Source organism: Tursiops truncatus, chromosome 13 (genome assembly GCF_011762595.2).
Source record: "Tursiops truncatus isolate mTurTru1 chromosome 13, mTurTru1.mat.Y, whole genome shotgun sequence".
Lineage (NCBI taxonomy): Eukaryota > Metazoa > Chordata > Mammalia > Artiodactyla > Delphinidae > Tursiops > Tursiops truncatus.
Window position 1 is genome coordinate 75,523,567 of NC_047046.1, and position 20,957 is coordinate 75,544,523.

General features: G+C 42.8%; 1 protein-coding gene across 1 annotated transcript in view; it reads left to right on the top strand.

Annotated features, from left to right (window-relative positions):
* Positions 1 to 20,711, top strand: part of TNFRSF11A (TNF receptor superfamily member 11a) — a 98,527-nt gene extending 77,816 nt beyond the window's left edge. The window contains exon 11 of the transcript XR_012325464.1: positions 20,158 to 20,711. The gene's annotated coding sequence lies outside the window, so the exon portion shown is untranslated. The remainder of the gene's footprint in view (positions 1 to 20,157) is intronic.
* The last annotated feature ends 246 nt before the right edge of the window (positions 20,712 to 20,957 follow it).

Below are 20,957 nucleotides of genomic sequence, written 5' to 3' on the forward strand. Positions count from 1 at the left end.
GAATGAGAGTCAGGAACCGCCACCAAGGGGAACAGTCTGGTGTTACGACAAAGCTCAAGGTATGCATCCCCCATGACCCAGAATTCACTACCAGCTGTACATCCTAGAGAAACCTTTGCAGACATGCAACGGGACACACGAACAAAGAGGGTCGGAGCGTCATTCCTCAAAATAGCCCCAAAGTGGAAACAACCCAAATGTCCATCAACAATAGAATAGATAAGTTCTGGCATAGTCCTTCAGTGGGATACTGTGTGACAGTGAGAATGAATATAAAATTCATACAATAATATGGATGTACTATATAAAGAATAGATAATAGGGACCTACTGTGTAGTACAGGGAACTCTACTCAGTATTCTATAATGGGCTATATAGGAAAAGAATCTAAAAAAGAGTTGATATACATATATGTATAACTGATTCACTTTGCTGTACCTCTGAAACTAACACAACATTGTAAATCAACTATTCACCAAAGAAACTTTTTAAAAATAATAATAATATGGGGCTTCCCTGGTGGCGCAGTGGTTGGGAGTCCGCCTGCCGATGCGGGGGACACGGGTTCATGCCCCGGTCCGAGAGGATCCCGCGTGCTGCGGAGCGGCTGGGCCCGTGGGCCGTGGCCGCTGGGCCTGCGCGTCCGGAGCCTGTGCTCCGCGGCAGGAGAGGCCGCAGCGGTGAGAGACCCACGTACCGCAAAAAAATAAATAAATAAATAATAATAATAATATGGATGAACTGCATTAAAAGATTGAAAAAAAGCAAGACACACAAAAATGCAATATGATGCCACTTATAAATCTTTTGAAACATCTGGTAAGAGCTGAAAAATATTCTGATAACTTTATTTTATCTAGTTGAGCAAAACAGAGTCTAGAAGTCCCTCAGGGAAATACGTGGAACCCAAGCTCCAAGCTGTGTCCCGTGGACATTTCCCAGCATTTCTGTGAATCCCCGATCTCAAGAGGTCTCCTGGCCCTCTGCGTCCAGGCTGGTTCATGCTAATCTGGCCGCCTGCCAGAGCTCTTCTCATGTCTCTGCTGCACCACCCTAGGCAAGAGCCCAGCGGGCTTTTATTGCCCAGCCCTCTCCCCAATGGCGCACGTGTGTGTGTGGCGCGCACCGGCACAGCGGACCTGCTGACATGTCATTGGGTGGGCAGGAGGGTGGACGGGGCCCTGGGCTTAGACTTGGGGTCCTGGCACCATCACCTAAAGGCTTTGTGATCCTGAGAAAGTCACTTAACCCTTTTGCACTTGCACTGTCACCCCCAAAACAAGCATATTAACAGAACCCACTTCATACTGGCTCTTGTGAGAAATAAATGAGGTGAACCACGTAGGGTGCCTGGCACAGCCTATGTGCCCAATAAATATTCAGTATTATCAGCCCCTGCAGAAGTACAAATAACGTAAAGGAATGTTATCCGGGCCTCCAATGCTGGGGATTTCTCGCGGCACGGACTTCTCTGCAGCCTCTGTTATCTTTCTTGTCATGTCCGTGGCCACTCCCACTCCCAGCCAAGTCTTTCCCAAGGCTGTGCTTTTCCAGTTCTGGACTTGCTTCGCCCCTAGCCTCCGTCTCAGTTCTGTTATTTCTGAGAGCAGTGCAGTCCCCTCCTCAGCCCCTGGCCTGCCTCGGCACAGCCCAAGGTACCCGTGTGCCCCTCTAAGCGCAAGGCCATCCTCTCCGGGTGACGACCAACAGGTGAGGCTGAGACGCTTCAGTCTCCCTGGCTCTCCACCCCCCACTGCCCATCCCTCTACGTGGACTGAGCAGGAGGGAATTTATTTTCCCACGGAAATGAACGATGCCACTGCCCTTCTAATGGAGAGTCACCTCAGGTCTTAAATAACAAAATTTCCATTCTCGCTTATAAGTGAGCTGGTCCAGGTCCCTGTTGGATTTGCTTCCTCTGTCCTCTCAGCTAAACAGTTCCCAGCGGGGTGGTGAGACTTTGCTCCTTCTGCTACTGTATTTGCAGCTCTCGTTCCTCCGTCGCTGGGTGGCGGCAGTCTGTGGAGTCCAAGACTGGTCAGGCCTGAACCTGAACCTGAAGGTACACCTCCTCTTTCTCAGGAGGGCAATTAAACTGGGGGAACGACAGAGGGTTCTTGTTACAGGAGCCTGGGAGCTCTGGTCTGGCCCACTTGGTACTGAGATTAAAGTGGCCAAACCACAAAGCATGTCTCTGCGTGTTGCTTTTTGGATTTTTTCCCCTGTAAGCTAGAAAAGGACCTCAAGCCTTGGAGATAAGAAAATTCATTTTGTAAAATGCAGGCCTCTGGGAGCAGGTAATCATAACGTAGGAAGGCTGACCCGTCAGGGCGTTTGCTTTAGAAGCAACCATGCCCCGTCTCCAAGCAGGTGTGAATTGGTTCCACATTCAGGAGCAAAACATGTCCTATTACTACATTTTTTTCTAAATCAAATTAAACGTGACCCTGAGCCTCCACTTGACAAGGGTAGTGAGAAATTCACTACCAGCCAGGTTATGGGCTGCCTCTCTGCCTACCTGGGGGACTGTGAGTCTGTCCAGAAAATGTGGGGAGAGGCCTTTGGTTTCTCGTCCATCCTTGACGGTGCTCTGGGTCCTCACAGGCTTACTGTCCCAGCTCCTGTGGCCCTCAAACGTGGGCTGCCGCGTTCTTACTGAGCGGAGCTTGCACACAGATGTCTTTAGTCTCGTGGTTTAGGGACTGGCCTTCTGGTTATCCCACTGGAATATCCCACTGGGTGCTGTCTAGGAAGGGGGTGGGGGGAGAAGTGCACCCTACTTGGGCTTGGAAAATCTAACCCCTCTCTCGGGGGTCACGCTGGTGGTTCCTCACTTCCTCAGCCCCCTCAACCCCTTGGTCAGCTGAGTAATGGTCTCCTAAGATGTCCACATTCTAATGCCAACCTGGGAGCTCCTCCATGGGTGTCCATTTCTGGCTCCCATAGCCAGGGGGTGGGATGAGCCCTTTTACTCCCCAGGGCGACTCCTTAGAGATGTCTGGAGCTGACCCTTGTTCTAGTCCTCAGCACTGAGTTCAGAAACATCCCTGGACCAGGCTGTGCTAGCCTGAATCTGAGGATGCTGAGTGCACTGTGTACTGTAGCCTGTATAACTCTGAGACGGATCAGGTAAGATAGTTTCCGGCATATACGCAAATTAGGCTACATCATGCCTGCTTTAACCATATATAAATGGTTAGGTTTCCAGAGGTGTTGTGTGACCCTCATTCTCTCAGACCAAATGTGCACACCTTTCCCTGATGAGGACTTAATAATCTAAATCTGGGCTGTGGCCATTTACATCTAAATGATTTAAAATTAAATCAAATTTAAAATTCATTTACTCGGTGGCACTAGCCACATTTCAAGTGCTCAACAACCATATGTGGCTGGTGGCTACCATATTCGACAACACAGGTTCGGAACATTTCCATCATCTCAAAGTTCTGCAGGACAGCTCTGATCTAGATGCTTGTACCTCCGTCTTTGATAGTATTTCTGATTTTCCACAGGTCCCCTAGCTGATCTGACCTCCTTCTTGATCCTTTAGAGATGAAATCCTGTTGATGTCATACAAACCATCTCTGAATCTGCTCTTGTCAGAAGTTTGTGAGCCTGTGATAACATTTGTCATAACGACGTAGACCATCATGCTTCATTTCTTAAGTGCTGGCATTTCTGACATTTTTGCTGATGTTATATTTTATGCATAACATTTCCTTTCTCAGTCACAGTGATGAATGAAAAATTGTCAAAATTTGGAGAAAAATGTACAAAAACTAAAGAGAGCCATTAGAGAGATGCATTAGCTCGAGGTGTGGGTACTGGCGACTTCTGCTGGCCATTAGGCAGACATGGATATGAATTTGGTTATTAATGAGGGTATCATTTATGATAAAGGAGTTGTGACAGCAAGCGTTACAAGTAATCATAATATGCCAGTGTTGACTAGACGCACCGTGATCGCTACAGCCAACATAACTGATTTCAATGTCTTCATAGCTGGATATTCAAATAAATTGGTAGTTAATGAAGCCATGCCCATTGAAGATTTCAGTCTAGAGTGAAAAATCCATAGTCCTACTAGAAGGGGATCACAGTGAGGATTTCTTTCCCTTTTCTACCTATGCTGGAGGACTCCTATGAAAGCATCTCAGACTATAGAAATTGCCTTCTCCAAGTGATTTTCAGGGGGGCAAAACCTGTTCTCCTAAAACACTACTTTTAACTATTCAATTAAATCCTCCTTGAAATGTATTTTTGTTAGTCAAATAGCGGCATCATTACTGCCCAGGCAATTCCCCGAGGATCCCCATTAAGGATATTTCTGGGAGTCTTTTTCCTGAAGAGGTAACTCTTTAAAAGTTATGCTCAGACACCTAGAATTTCCCTGAAAGATTACAGGAGAATACTCCTGGCAGGGGTTTGACATCACAGCCCATGCTAGCCGGGCTAATAGTTAGTACCTATCATCGTATGCAGGAAGTGCTAGCATACTGTATGAATTTAAATTGAAATTCAGAAATATGGCTGGTGTAGTAATAAAAATATTTTGGCAGAAGCAATGTGGAGCCCTTGACAATTACAGCTGAGAAAATATAGTGAGATGGCTGGAACATCGATTACAAAATAACCTTCCAACTTGACAGTTTTGGAATTTCATATTTTCCAGGGTTCCAAATGGGAAGACAGACTGCTCTAGTAGTCAGACTTATCTTTCAGTATATTCAGTATATTGAGAAGCCAAAGTTAAGGCAAAAACGTAGTACATACTGGACAGAGAGAAGCGGGCAGACATGGGTGGTGCTGGTTGACTGCTGTAGTAAAGGCAAATTCTTTGGGCCAAAGTTTCCAATCTTTTATGACATATGAGGTAGTAGGAGGTTAAAGACATTGGATCAATCGTTTATTCATGCCTTCATTAAATTATTTATATATTCAATTGATTATCTGTGGAAGAATGGGATTTTCTCTCCCCCTTACAGCCTGCCTTCCTTCTGCTCCTATCCCAGTGAGGAGAAGGTTTTGGAAAGACAGCTGAGCTAGGCAGACATGTTAAATATGATAATATATATTTAGTGGTCAATCTTAACAAGAAGGGTTTGTCTTCTTCACGTCTTGCTCTGAGAAACCCAGAAAGTCTTAGGACTTATGCTGAGCAGGGCAGCAGGGTGGGATGGAGCTCTGCCTTCCTGGACAGAGCAGGATGAATGGCCCCCATGACCCTGTGGGCTGCTGCTGGGATGATGCCGGGATCCTGGGGAAGGGGCGGCAAAGGAAGGAGAAAAGGGAGCAGAGAGAGCCGGGACCCTCTCAGGAGCCCAGTGAGGAAGGCTTCCTATGAAGGGACACAGATGGAAAAGGAAAGAAATGTCTGGCCCCATCTTTTGGGCCAGACGGTTCTGTAACCAACACTTGGAAAATTACCGGGAATCATGAAAGAGGAAAGCTAGTGTTCGTGACAAGTATGAATTTATTCAGGACCTCTTCAAACATAGAAAAGGAGTAAGAATAATATAATGAAGGTCTATGTAGCTATCAAACAAGTTCAATAACCAACTACATGTGGCCAATCTTGTTTGTTTTACACTTCAACCCACTTTCCCCCATCCTCAATGCATTATTTTAAAGTAAATTCCAGACAAATATTTCATCTGAAAAATACACCAGTTTGCATCTCTGAAGATAAGACTATTTTTTTAAATTAATTTATTTATTTTTGGCTGCAATGGGTCTTCGTTGCTGCACGCGGGCTTTCTCTAGTTGCATTGAGCGGGGGCTACTCTTCATGGCGGTGTGCATGCTTCTCATGGCGGTGGCTTCTCTTGTTGCAGAGCATGGACTCTAGGCACGCGGGCTTCAGCAGTTGTGGCGCATGGGCTTAGTCGCTCCATGGCATGTGGGATCTTCCTGGACCAAGGCTCGAACCCGTGTCCCCTGCATTGGCAGGCGGATTCCTAACCACTGTACCACCAGGGAAGTCCAAGATAAGACTGTTTTAAACATACCATAATATTATCCCATATAAAAATAATAATTCCTTAATATCATCAAATGTCTCCAGTTCTCTTATGAGCTTTTAACAGTTTGTACAATCCAAGACCCAAACAAGACTCATACGTTGCATTGGGTTAGTATGTCTTTTATGGAGATTTTAGTCTCTCTCTTCCTCTTCCCTCTCAAAAAAAAAAAAGAGGGAAAATCGTCTTGCCATCTATTTATTTAAATACACTGCGTCATTTGTCCTATAGATTCTCCTACATTCTGAATTTTTCTGACTATATCCTCGGTGTCATTTAACATGTTTCTCTGTTCTCTGTATTTTTTGTAAGATACAAAATACCTTTATAAAATTTTTGAAATATTGGCTGGAATTCTTCTTTAAAGAGTAACTTGCCCTTAGCAAATATTTGGTTACCTTAAGGTATCACTTATACAGAAAAGATAAGATACACACTTGATTCTCTCCCCTTATTTACCAGTTTTCAGAAAAATGAGTGGTGCCCTAGCAATCTTCTAAAGCGACCGATAGAAGCTTTTTATGAACTCATGGATTTTAACATAATGTATGTGTTTCATTTTATTAGTTATTATTCTTTTTGATGCTCAAGTTTTCCTATCTTTGGCCAGTGGGAACCACTTCAAACTAGTTTCTGTGCCCTTCAGGCAAAACTCGGTAGTCTTTGATAGCTTCCTTGATTTCTTGTATAAGAAGATCTTCCAGCGTGGCTTATGCATCCCCTGACTCTGAACTGGAATCCACCATTCCCCAAGGAACTTGCTTCTTTTAATTGGGAAATAGTATTTAGAGACCCACATTTAGCACTAGGAATACTCACAGTTACTGGGTTGGTCATTGTTTTTAGACCTTTTTAATGGAATATCTAGGAAACATTTTTTTTTAATTTATTTTTGGCTGCATTAGGTCTTTGTTGCTGCACGTGGGCTTTCTTTAGCTGCGTCGAGTGGGAGCTACTATTTGTTGCGGTGCGCGGGCTTCTCATTGTGGTGGCTTCTCTTGTTGTGGAGCATGGGCTCTAGGGCGCGTGGGCTTCAGTATTTGTGGCATGCAGGCTTCAGCAGTTGTGGCTCGTGGGCTCCAGAACGCAGGCTCAGTAGTTGTGGTGCATGGGCTTAGTTGCTCTGTGGCATGTGGGATCTTCCCGGATCAGGGCTTGAACCCGTGTCCCCTGCATTGGCAGGCAGATTCTTAACCACTGCGCCACCAGGGGAGCCCCTAGGAAACAACTTTTAAAAAGATACTGTACATTCTGAGTTCATACTGGTATTTGCCATTCAGAATTAGGATTACAGAATTTTTGCTTTGATTTTTCACATTCTTTTATACTGAAAATCTTGCTTCCTAATACCATTAACTTAATTCCTTATTTGTTTTAGCCTACAAATATGTTCAAAATATTAGTTCAAAATAACAATACCACATCATTACCAACAATATGGTTACTGAAAATAAAATTTCTTTGCGGGTTTTTTTTTCCGGTTTTTGTTTGTTGATATTTAAGAGATCATATATATGTATGTGTATATATATGTATACATATGTTTGTGTGTATATATATATATATATCATAATATAATAATTAGTGTTTTAAAGTCATTTGCAATAATGACTTTCTGTGTGATTAAATTATCAGGTCAATGTACAGTTAGGTTCAGTTGTTTCCCTTTGCTTTTGAGTTTTTTTAAGCTTTTTCCCCATTTTGATTTAATTTTGCTTTTAAATTGTTAAATATATACACAGTTAAAGGTCATAACCCTAAAACAAGGTATCTTTAGAAAAGTCTAGTTATCATTCCTGTTCCCACTCTTGCTTCCCTTTCTCTATAATAATATATTTTGGGGGGTTTTGATTTGCCTTCAATTTTTTTATATAAGAAAACATGTATCTGAATATATATGAGTGTATATTTTTTCATTCTTTGGCCTCTTAGAGAAAATGTAACCTACTACATACATTTGCTGCACCTCAGCTGCACCGAAAAATACCTCCCAGTCCTTTTCAGTACATAGAGAACTGCTTCATTCTTTTATAGCTACACAGTATTCTAATATGTGATGTGCTTTAGTTTACTCAACTGTTTCCCTATTGATGGACATTTGGGCTATTTCCAGTCTTTTGCTTTTACAAATCATGTTATAGTGAAAAGTCTTGTGCATATGCATTTCTTATTTTTGAGAGCAGATCTTTGGAATAGATTCCTACAAGTAGGATTGCTAAGTCAAAAGGTAAATGCATGTAGGTTTGCCAGCTATTGCCAAATCCTCATCTATAGGAACTGCATCCCTTAGCATTTCCACCAGCAATGAGTATGTTCTCCCCTTTTGGATTTTTGCCAAAGGGAGGGGCAAAATAATCTATCAGTGAAGCTGAGTTTGTATTTCTTTTTCTGTGATCTGTATACTAAGAATTTAATTCCAAAGAAGCAGGACTCCTTTTGGACAGTAACACCTTTGAGGTTGTCAAAGTAGAAAAATTTGGCTACATTATATGGTATTGAATAAAGAAGTTTTTCCTATAGCTGGGCTTGAATCGCCAAGCTCTCATTCAGAGTAGCTCAGCCACGGGGAGTTTATACAAAAGGAATGGCCAAAATGCACGGAATAAGAAGCCTCAAAGGGCTCTTTTGAGCAGCATGTGCCGTTGGATATCTTTGGAGGCATTTATACCCATCAAATAATCCATGGGCACTTTTTGAGAAGATTGAACCTGCTCTGGAGTTAGAAGTTCTTGGCACAATAAAGAAAACAATGGTTGATACTGAAGGATTAACCGGGTAAACAACATGGTGCTTTCAGTCAAAACTTTATGAAATTCTTACTCTTAAAAGCTCCGTCTCATCCTGTGTATGCAAAAGAACCCCAGAAGGAATATTCACAGAATATTATCTATATTACCTGTTTGGATTTCAATACTGTATAAATGCTTGCAGAAATATAGATTTGCCTTTCCCTTTCTCTTTGGTTATTTTTGATCAATTTGGCACTCAGTGCTATACCGTGGATCTTTTAAGTGGGGGACTGACTTTACAGAAAGGGTCAATATCACATGTTTACAAAGGAGCACTCGCTGAGGATTTGTTTCTCTTGCACTTAATTTTACCAAGTTGCCAGTTAGCATGCTACCAATTTACCGAGCATTCAACATTCAGTGATGATCTTCTATGGCGCAGAACTGTGCTAGAAGCTGGGCACATGAAGATGGCTAATGCCTGGTTCCTTCCCTAGAGGAATTTACCATGTGGTCTGACAGACTGACAGGTAAACACATAAGTTAGAAGAACCTCTGACATGGGACCGTTCAGAATGTATGGTAATTGTTTACATATATTTCTGCTGATAGAGTTTACTCTTTCTTAGACACAGCTTTATTGAGTTAAAATTCACATACCATATAATGCACCCATTTGAAGTGTACAGTTCAGGTGTTTTGTGTGTGTCTGCGCATTCACAGAGTTGTGCAATCATCACCACATTGATTTTAGAACGTTTTCATCATCACAAAATGAGGAGAAACTCATTTTCCTCCAACCCACTCCCCAGCCCTAGGCAACCACTAATTTTATGTCCCTACAGATTTGCCTTTTATGGATATTTCAGACAAGGAAATGAAAATGAAGTCACACAATATGTGGTCTTTTGTGACTGTCTTCTTTCACGTAGCATATTTTCAAGGTTCATCAGTGTTGTAGTATGTAGCAGTACTTCATTCTTTTCTGGGGGGGCAAATAATATTCCACTGATGGATATGCCATATTTTTGTAGTTGTTTGCTGTTCTTTTATTGAGGTGACATTTGTATACAATGAAATGTGCAAATCTTAAATGTGGCTATACCACATTTTGTTTATTAACTTAACAGCTGATGAACATTTAGGTTGTTTCCACTTTTTGGCTACATATAAAGTTGTTAAGAATGTTCATGTGCCAGTTTCTGAGTGGACACTTAGTGAAATTACTGGGTTTAACCTTTTGAGAAACAAGCTCACTTAGGGAAAGAGTGCCTCTTCATATTCCCAGTATCAAGAGCAGTAGTAGAAATGTATAGTAAGTTCTCAACTCTGCTCAAAATTGGCATCCCATTGATTTTCCTGTGTTTTGGAATTGGGAGGGGCCTTTGCTGTCAGAAGGCGTATGCTCTGGGTCAGGTGATCGTCCAGCCCATGGTTGTGATGTGACATTATACAGTTCACAGTTCTCCATCCTGTTTACATGGTACCGTGAGAACCTTTGCCAAAATCCACACACCTGAGCTCTGTGACTGCCCTGATTTGCTAATCTACTAGTAATCCTATGAAACGGGAAACTGTGGTTAGTTTGACCATGCCTAGAGCTGAAAACTGACCACTTAATGATAGACTCTAATCTTTAGCCTGGAATGAACACTTCCTTGTCTATCCTTCCCAGATTCCACCTTTCCCCTTTTTCTTAAATGATGACATCGTACTTGTCATTGGGATTTGTCTTTTCTCTCTCATCCATCTGGTTCTTCAGACACCACCCTGCACTCACTTCCAGCACCCCCGAACATGGCTCATCTGAGCTTGGTGGCCAGTCTGCTCTCACGGTCTCATGAACTCAAGATGTTAAAGCTGGAGGGCCCCTCCCTCTCTGGGTTTCACATCTTGAAGCTTATTTTTATTTTGCACTTCCCAGTAGAAAGATCATTTTCCATGATACAGAAACAAAAGCACTATTGAGTAGTTGAGTTGAAGTTCTGAGTAGTTCTGTATTCCTTCGCCAGGTATTTACACTGTCCCTCAAGCGGGGGAGTGGTCTTCCTTGTTCCTTGGCTCTGATTGGTCAACAAAGCCCTCAGGATTGGCCACAGTATTTTTCACCAGCCGTGATCGCTGGAGTCTTTAGAACTTCCTGACTTGGTTCTTAAAGGTCCAGGCTCCTCTTGGGTGGCTGGCCAGAGGGAAGTCACCCGAGGACTATTTGCCTGTGGGCGCTGTCTTAGAATAATTTCTGTGGTGGGGATGCCCCCTTGTTTCTCTTTTCAGTGGGTCCTAGGGCTGCTCTCCTTCTTAGCTGACACCAGCCCGTTTTTCCCAGGCTTCCTTCTCCCACTTGGGCACTGAAAGAAGGAGCCCAGCTGTACATCTTTCTTGCTCCCCTCCAACTCTAAATAGGCTTAGAAAATATTTTTGAAGCCATCCAATGCAATTTAGCGCCCGTAAGGGCAGGAAAACAGTCAGAGGAGGGGATTAAAAATAACAGAAAAATCATAAGAATGCTTTAACATCTATAATAGTCATCCTGGGAACCTATTGTGACGAGATTAAATCTGGATCTGCTCTTTCTTCGTCCCATCATGGGATCAGCAAGTCAGCTCTCCCCAGCCCCTCTATCCCTGTGTTCATTTGTAGGGACCCCCGTGAGTCTTTCTTCTTGTTTATACCTTCCTGCCTTAAATGAAAGATACAGATATTAGGCTATTTGGTTTACAAATCAGAAGTCCTCTCCAAATCTAATAACTTTTTTTTCTTCTAGTTTAATTACCTTAATCAATATGTTCCCCTCCCATCTGAGGGCTGGCTGAGCAGCCATGCTGATTTCTGTAGACGCCACCCCTCATCATGTGGAATTCTATGAATACTCCATATAACTATATGTGTGTGTGTGATGGATATATACAATTCTTCTTATTCACAGTAGTTTTGGTCTCTAAAGTCACCATGAATGTGAATTGGTGAAACCTGAACCATTGGTCCTAGGGAAAATACGGGCTGAGTTTCCTTCAAGCCTTTGGCCACGTTTTCTTTCATCAATGGGTCAATACATTGCTTTATGTGTGTTTCTGTTTAAAGACACCTTACTTAATATATGTTGTTAATTAATTACATTGAACTCACAACAGCAGCGCTGTAACTCGTGCCTGAAGGAAGCTTACCCAGCACACGTATTTTCTCCTTAAGGCACATCACAGCCTTCTTGCACTGAGAGGAACACGCAACAGCGTACTCCAGCACTACACTGGGGGGCATTTTAAACCGTGAAATCCACAAAAAGCACAAAGGTGTAAAACATGTGACACTAAATAGATGGTGAAAAGGACACTTGTTTACAGTGTGAGAGCGGAAACAAGAAGGCAGAGCCATTGTCTTGTTTCCCCTCAGCTGGGAAGGTGTCACATCAAGTGATGCAATTTTTTGACCACTCTGCACATCTGGGCAAATAACCGCAACTATTGATTTGGAGTTTACAAATAAATTTTAGTGAGGGTGCCAGTTTGCAGATACAGTCAGTCCTTCATATCGTCTGATTCTGATCTGCAGTGGGTTGAATCCATAGATGCAGAACCTGTGAGGATAAGGAGGGCAAACTGTACTCCACCATTTCATATAAAGGACTTGAACATCCATACATTTTGGTAAATCCACGGGGTCCTGTAACCAATCCCTTAGCAGATACTGAGGGATGACTGTACAGAATCCACGAATAATGAGGTTCAACTCCATACACACATGCACACACATACATATACATACACACATATACACACTCATACACATATATATACACTCATACACACACACACACAACTCCGAGGGCAGATTTCATCTATGTTGCACCTACCATGGCACAGGCCATGGGGTTATGCCATTTGGTCATCAGTGTATACACTGTACCTTGCCCAGCGCCTGGCACATTGTCCAGTGAGGTCAATCACACACCCACAGAGAGACTACACTCCATCTACCATCTACTCCAGGTCCATAAAGATTAGATGTAATTTTATAAAAAGCTACCAAGGCTATTTAAAGTTGCCCGTCACATCTTCAGCTTCATTAGATATATAATTTTTATTATTACAATTTTTACATTGATGTAGCTCTTTATGGATCAAAAACACATTCACGTAGTTTCCAAGCTTATAGTGTCTATTGTACATAAATGGATTGCTGATGTCAATTCCACGTGGCATCACTGTGGAATTTTATTTTCACTTTTAATAAAGTTTAGAGAAACACTGTGGTGAACAAGGTACTCCATAGGCCCAGTTTTGTGTGTTTTGACTCATTAGTAGTCTGGTTCTGGTTCTATAGCCATTTGGATTTCTAGCACCCAAAGTGGGGAGATGTGTTCACTGAGGGATTGGGTCAAGAGTTCAAGATCTTTCGGAGGAGAGAAAATAGGCATGTCTCCACCTAGCGGTCAAAAGTAAAATGTGGGAATGTTGAGATGGGTTTAGACCATTAGGTGTCAGTGTACGCACCTAAACTGGGGCTGCTTTTCTTGTGAGTCAAATGCTGGGGAGAGGGAAAAAAAAACTAGATTAGTCAAGGAAAATCCACCAGGATTACTGTGAAAAATATAAAGGTAGTCCATATGAGCTTTGGAATCATAAATTTGAATCTGAATTCCAGCTTCACCACTAAAGAGCTATGTGATTTGGGGCAAGATCTTAGTTACTCAAGTCTCAGCTTCTTCATCTGTAAAATGGGAATGACAACACCGACAGCATGATTAGTTTAAGAATTAAACAAAATAATGTATATAAACCAATCAGCACAGCGTCTGGAGCATAGAAGACAGTCAGTCAGTGACAGGTATCATTATTATGTCTGTTTGAAAGGAGAGATAAAGTATTTCCCTAACACTTAAGTGTTGCATACTTGCATGTGTTATCAGTAACAAGGCAATACGGACTGTAAAAAATGTAAGTAATGAGTGCTATATGCTTTTGTGCAGTAGGATCTATTGAATTACCTGTCAAATAGATAATGTATTAAATAAGAAGGAATCCTAGATAAAAAGACTGAGAGGAAAGTTTCTACATATTTCACATTGACTCTCCATTTCAATGGAAATGCACAGATTGTGTTAAATGGGTCATATTTATTTTTTTTACACCCACTTAAAATGAAGGGCAGTAAGCTAGTGACAGATATAAACTGGAAGGGTGTTCCCAATAAATAGTGGACGCTTATTTCCTTTCTAAGGAAACAGCATGTCTTTAAAATATATTTCTGGGACTTCCCTGGTGGTCCAATGGTTAAGACTCTGCTTCCACCGCAGGGAGCATAGGTTTGATCCCTGGTCGGGGAACTAAGATCCTGCATGCCGCACAGCACGGCCAAAAAAATTTTAAAAATATATATTTCTAATCCTATCAAAATAATAGTGCATATCGTGGTCTTATCTGATGTTGCAAACATAGCCTCATATTACAGAGGTCTGGATGGATGAGAATGTGGGAATTCAGGGAAAGAACCACCAGCAGCACTGAGGTGTCCCTGTGTCCATCACCTCTCTCTCACCCTTGTAACTGGCGTTGGTCTTGTGGTTTTCTGCCTGCCATTGTCCCTTCCTATTTCTTGTGGGTTAAATGTACCCCTAAAAAGATATGTTGAAGTCCTAACCCCCGTGCCTGTGAATGTAACCTTATCTGGAAATAGGATTTTGCAGATGTAATCAAGAGTGAGTTAAGATGAGGTCACACTGGAGGAGGGTGAGCCCCAAATCCAATAGGACTGGTGTCCTCAGGAGAGCAGAAGAGACCACACAGAGCAGAATGCCATGTGAAGACACCAGTGAGCACAGAGGGAAGACGACATGAGGACACAGCGTGAGCACCGTGTGATGCTGAGGGAGAGACTGGAGTGATGTGTCTACAAGCTAAGGAACGACAGGGATGGTTGGCAACACCAGAAGCTGGGAAGAAGGCAAGTATCCTCCCCTAGCACCTTCAGAGAGAGCACGGCCCTGCTGACACCTTGATCTTGGACTTGGAGTCTCCAGAATTGGGAGAGAATACATTTCTGTTGTTTCAAGCCACCAGTTCATGGTACTTTATTAAGGCAGCCCTAGGAAATGAATACACTACTTCTAGCAGAGAGAAGTTCCAGAGTAGCTGGGTGGTGGGTGTTTATCTGAACAGTTTTTAATCCCCTGAAATTCTTTTTTTTTTAATTAATTAATTTATTTAATTATGGCTGTGTTGGGTTTTTGTTGCTGCGTGAGGGCTTTCTCTAGTTGCGGCGATCAGGGGCTACTCTTTGTTGCAGTGTGCAAGCTTCTCATTGCGGTGGCTTCTCTTGTTGCGGAGCACAGGCTCTAGGCATGAGGGCTTCAGTAGATGTGGCACGTGGGCTCAGTAGTTGTGGCTTGTGGGCTCTAGAGCCCAGGTTCAGTAGTTGTGGCACCCGGGCCTAGTTGCTCTACGGCATGTGGGACCTTCCCAGACCAGGGATCGAACCGTGTCCCCTGCATTGGCAGGTGGATTCTTAACCACTGCGCCACCAGGGAAGCCCCTCCCCGCTGAAATTGTAACCTTATAAAAGTATAGTGAGCTGCCGCTAAACAAGAGAGATGAGAGGATTGAAATCATTTGTGTTCAGACCACATTAAGCAACAGGTGATGTGCAAAGAATCTAAACATTTAGGATCTTTGAACAACGCCAGCCCACCTGTGTGGGGAAGAGACAGGGATTTTCCTCTCTTGATGGCTGAGAGCCAGCTTCTGCAGCCTGGGATGCCGGGTCACCTGTCTGCTTCTGTTTTCATGAGGATAATGCTCACTTAATCTTCCCATGCCTGATCTTTTACGAAAATTTCCAGGACATCGCCTTGTTCTCTCCTCTCCTTCCCTGCTACTTTCCCAGCTGCCTGGGACTCCATCCCAGTGTAAACAGGTCCACTCTGCTCCCCTAGTCAAGGGTAAATGGAACTCAAGCTACTAGGCTGTGAAGAGCCTCGCTCAATTAACGTCCAACTTGTTTAAATCCATAATATGTTAATTCAGCTTATTTGGATTTAGGAAGTGCCCAATCATCCTGCTGACACAGCGCCTGAAATAAGCAAACGCCAAGCCCCTTACACAAAAGGGACTCCCTTGGCAGCATACTGCTGGTATTTGAAAGCAATTCCGCTAGGTGGCGCTCCATTGAAGGTTGGGCCCAGGATCCTGGTGCTTCCCTCTCGGTGTCGGCAGGTAATGGAAGCAATCCCGGAATGAATGAGGACGTCCAGAAGGCAGTCCTAAATTGCTCTGACAGATGTAGAAGACGACGTTACTTACCCTTAATCTTCGGATTAGACAGAACCTCTGACTGCTTCCCTCATTGATAGCCTCCTCTGTGATCAAGTTCCTTCTACCTCCGTCCCTTGAAGGGCTCCGGATCAACACACAACCAAAGCATAAGGGCAGGTGGAAACAAGTGAATGGGGCTGCGGGGCTAACATAGGAGGTGATTCTCCATCCGGCTTAGCCTGGTGCCCGGTGGAAGTGGTTGGGTGGGCAGAGAAGGCTAATGTCAGCATCTCATGGGTGGATGCCCCCTGGTGTTGGCGAGCCGGCGAGAACCCTTTGTGCCCATTAACACCCTCTGGATCGTTCAGAGAGGGACCAACTGAGAAAGCTGGGATGTTTTCATGTGACGGGATTAAGTGCATTTCCGGTTGGATCTGAGCCAATTTCTTGCATCCGAAGTATTTAAACATGGAAGTCAGATGGGGTCAGGCTAAAAATAAAAAGGACTAAAAAGTTTAACAAAACCAAACAAAGCAAAAAACTCTGAGTTCTCTGGCTAACACCACCGTGTACCTTGAAAGAGGCTTCCCCTTGTATCGACTATAGAAGAGTTTGCGTTTCCTAAGCGACAGAGGTTCTGTCGGACACCAGCTTTCTGACATCCTTCCGATCCCCAATTTCCGAGGCTGTGAGTTGCCAAAAATAGTTCTTTTCTTGTGGTGCTGTGATGAGGCCAGGAAGTAAAACATGAAACTCCCTAGCAGGTCCTCAAGAAATAACTCGCTCCTTCTCTCCCTGCTGCTCTTCTGAGAAGTTTGGAGGCTTTATAAACACAAGAGGTTGACATAATCAGTACACACCAATCACCAAAGCAAAGCCGCCAATACTCCGGTACAAATTTTTGCCCTACTTACAACTAGAGCAAATTCTGTCATCCCCACCTTCACCAGCTTCAATGTTGGTTGTTGGTTTATGAACAGTGGAGAGGGACACAGGGGGCTCCCTGTTGCCTTCCAATTTGCCAGCAGAATGGCTCTGGGGACAGAGCCAAAAAGACAAAGCAGGTGTGCTGACTTCCTTAGAATCATCTGAGCACTGGAGGCTCATGGCAAATGCTCAATCTGTACCATCCCAGGGACATGGTGAAATAGACAAATCTGATACTGGGTACCTTCAATTTCTTTTTATGTACCCCTTCTTTACTCTCTCATTGAAATTGCAGGCCCCCATCCCCTTCCCTTTTCTCCTCTATTAACACTTGGTCTCAGGAAAAAAACTGATTGTCAGTAACCTTATGTCAATGGACATTTGTACACTGCTCCTCACTAGATGAGGTTTTCCTCATTTATTCACCACCAGGAAGGTGGTAGGAGTGTTCTGGAAGACAGGGACCTTCTGGTGTCCCTGAAATCACCCCCGAAGGACATGTCTGCCCTTCACTCTACGTAGGCTGTTGGAAGCGCGAATGTATTTCAGAAGCCCTTCCCCAGTAACAGGTGGAGGTTTGGACTAGTTGGATAATTGCTACTAGAATTCCTGGAAAATAGCAGCAAATATCCATAAATAAACATTAGAAATGAAACACACGTGCTTGGCATTTAGCATATTTTAAAAACACTGTTTACCAATTTCTTTCCTCTTTGCCAATCCTTAGAGTTGCCAAGCGGCTCTTTAAGATTTGACCTGGCCCCGCCTCTGCAATGATGAGACCAGCTCAAGGAAAACGCCACCTGAATTCAAACAAGCCAAATGTATACTTGTGCTTGCTTAAATCTCCAGATTTTAGTCCCCTGCCATGTTGAGCCCGTCAGGAAAGCGTAGCCTTAGGATGAAGGACACATGCTTGGCTTTGACAGCTGAGAAGCAAGGACAGGAATGGCAAGCATGGAGCTCCATGTGCCCGCATTCTCTGCTTCCTTTTCCACAGCAGGGGTTACTAATCCACCTCAGCCTTCCAATGAGAGCTTCAGGTGGTCCCTAGTGAGAGGGCCAAAGCCGTATTCCAGTTGTTAACTTCTCTAAGACAGTGCAGAGCAGGTCTCTCAAAAGAAGCTACTGGTTGCCCCTAAAATTCCTCCCAACTCCATGTTGCCTTGGTGCCTAAAATTTTTTACAGATTAAAAAAAATCGTGGCTCAGAGAATGAATTGCCCAAGGTCATACAGCCAGTAAGGGACAGAGCCAGGATATCAAAACTAGGTTTTTTTTTTAATAAAAAATAAACAAATTAACTTTATTAAGTTACACTTCAGTCCTTACATTGATTTGTTTATGAAAATATCAAAAACTAGGTCGACACACTAGTAGATATAAAATAGATAACTAATAAGAACCTACTGTCTAGAACAGGGAACTCTATTCAATACTCTTTAATGGCCCATATGGGAAAAGAATCTAAAAAAGTAGTGGATATATGTATATGTATAACTGATTCACTTTGCTGTACCCCTGAAACTAATACAACATTGTAAATCAACAATACTGCAATAAAAATTTTAAAAAACAACAAACTAGGTCTATTTTATCCCTTAAGACCCTCACTTTCTCCACTGTATCCATCACACGGCCTTCAGTAGGTGAGGATTTGAGAAGGCAGGTGAAGAAAGCATGCGAGGCAGAGGAATTAAATTCCTGAGACAGGAGAGAACAGAAGGCAGGCTGCAGGGCCAGAGATAAACCACCCAGATTTCACAGTCCTACCTTGGGCTGGTCTTGGTTTGAAATAAGAGAACCTCAGAGTGGAAGCTGACATTTCCCCCAGAATCAAGGCACCTGCATCCAACAGGATTCAGCAGACTTTTCCTTTAGACAGCCCAGAAGAGAAGCAGATGGCAAATATCTGCTGTGTGATAAAAGGTAACCATAGAAATGTGCTATTGTTGTTACAAAATTGTATATTATTATTATTCTCTTGGTACAAGTGAATGTCACATTTAATGGGCAGAAACTCCTAGAATGTTATGCTTGCGCCAGTGGTGGACCGCATGTATTTCACACCTGGAGTGGATTCTTTTTAACAACTCCCCTATCATACAACAAAGTTAGTTTTAGTAATAATCATGAAATTAAAGTATCTATAACAGCAGGGAAAGAAATGCAGGCAATGACATTTTTCTTTTGTTAAACTTCACATAAATAATCATGGTAGTTAAATAAATAAATGAATAAATAAGTAAATAAATAGTACATTACCCCCAAAGGGGAAAAAGTAAATACTTTAAAATTAGTCTCTTTTTTTTTTAAGATTTTTTTGAAGATTTTTTTTCTTTTTGATGGGGACCATTTTTTAAAGTCTTTATTGAATTTGTACAACATTGCTTCTGTTTTATGTTTTGGTTTTTTGGCCACGAGGCATATAGCTCCCCAACCAGGGGGTTGAAGCCGCACCCCCTGCATTGGAAGGCGAAGTCTCAACCACTGGACCACCAGGGAAATCCCTTTTTTTTTTTTTTCAAAGAAAAGGTGAAAAACCCTTTGCCTCCATGCTGGTAACAAACAGAACGTTACAGTTTTTGTTTTTGAGACTTCCGCAGATTTGTCAACGATTTCATCAAAATTAATCATGAATATTCACATTCAGTACACAACATAGCCAGACTTGTCAATCTAGTTCATAGTTGATTGAGGAATATTTTTCACTCATTTTAATTCCTGAAGTTTTCTCTCACCTGTAACAAGGGACATATAAGTAGTTGGGGAAAGTCTGAAGCATAAAGATAATTTTGACAAAGACCCAGCTCAATCTCATGTCACAGCAAATTCCAGAATTGACGATACAACCTCCTTCTTCAGGATCGATTCTAGCAGCTTTCAAAGGTCTCTGCAGTTGAAAGTTTTTCACTAAAACCCATCACCAGGAAACATCACAAATTTCTGTTGTATTTGGTTCTCAAGTTTCTCTTCTGCAAAAATCAGGGAAAGTGTCAGAATGACGGCAAACGACTTATTTGAACCACCAAGTACTTGTCCAGTTTCTGCCCACAGTGACTCGGGCTTCAAATGCTGCCCTTTCATCTGGCAAATGTAAGATTGACATCTTCAGTCATTTCTCCTAACATTTCTTCTTTATGATTTTCTTTGAATTTGATTTTCTTTTCTGTATAAACTACATATATAGTTTTCTATATAACTGTCCATTTCTTCACCTTTTTTTTTTTGGCAGAAGTAGCAGCCTCTTTCCAGTTTCTTCACACTGATCTTCCAGGAACAATTTTGAAGCATTGTGTACCTTGTTCAAAGTGGATTCTGACAGTTTGCAAATATTTTTGTATGCTTACATAGAACAGCAGAATTAAAGCCACTCAAGTTCGCACCTCTGTCTACCATCACCCCCACTGTTAACGTCTCATGCCCTGTTTGGGAACAAACTCATGTAGCTGAGTCCTCTCCAGGTGACAGCCAAATTAACTTCCACGTGGAATAATTATTAAAGGATAAACAACACAAATGTGCTAATTGAGGCTTAAGTATATAATATTAAACTCCACAGTAACCACGGTTGTTTAGAACATAGACCAACAAAAGATGATTTGGGGAGGAATCTGTATCATTAACATTTAGAATTGCCAGTGCATGGTGGTAATGAAAGGCAGACCAACTTTTAGATGGTTTTACTAGCGTTTTAAAATTCTCTACAGCAGGGGTCCCCAACCTTTTTGGCACGAGAGACCGGTTTCATGGAAGACAGTTTTTCCATGGGGGCTGGGGGATGGTTCAGGCGGAATGGGAGTGATGGGGAGCGATGGGGAACAGCAGATGAAGCTCTGCTCGCTCAACCACCCTCGCCTCCTGTTGCATGGCCGGTTCCTAACAGGCCAAGGGCTGATACTGGTCCACGGCCTGGGGGTTGGGAACCCCTGTTCTACAGACAGTGCTCCGTCCCCTTCCCCCTGCACCAGGCAGGCTCTTCCCACTTGCCTACCTTTCACCAGAAAATTCAGTGGCCTCACCCCTGGGGTTTGG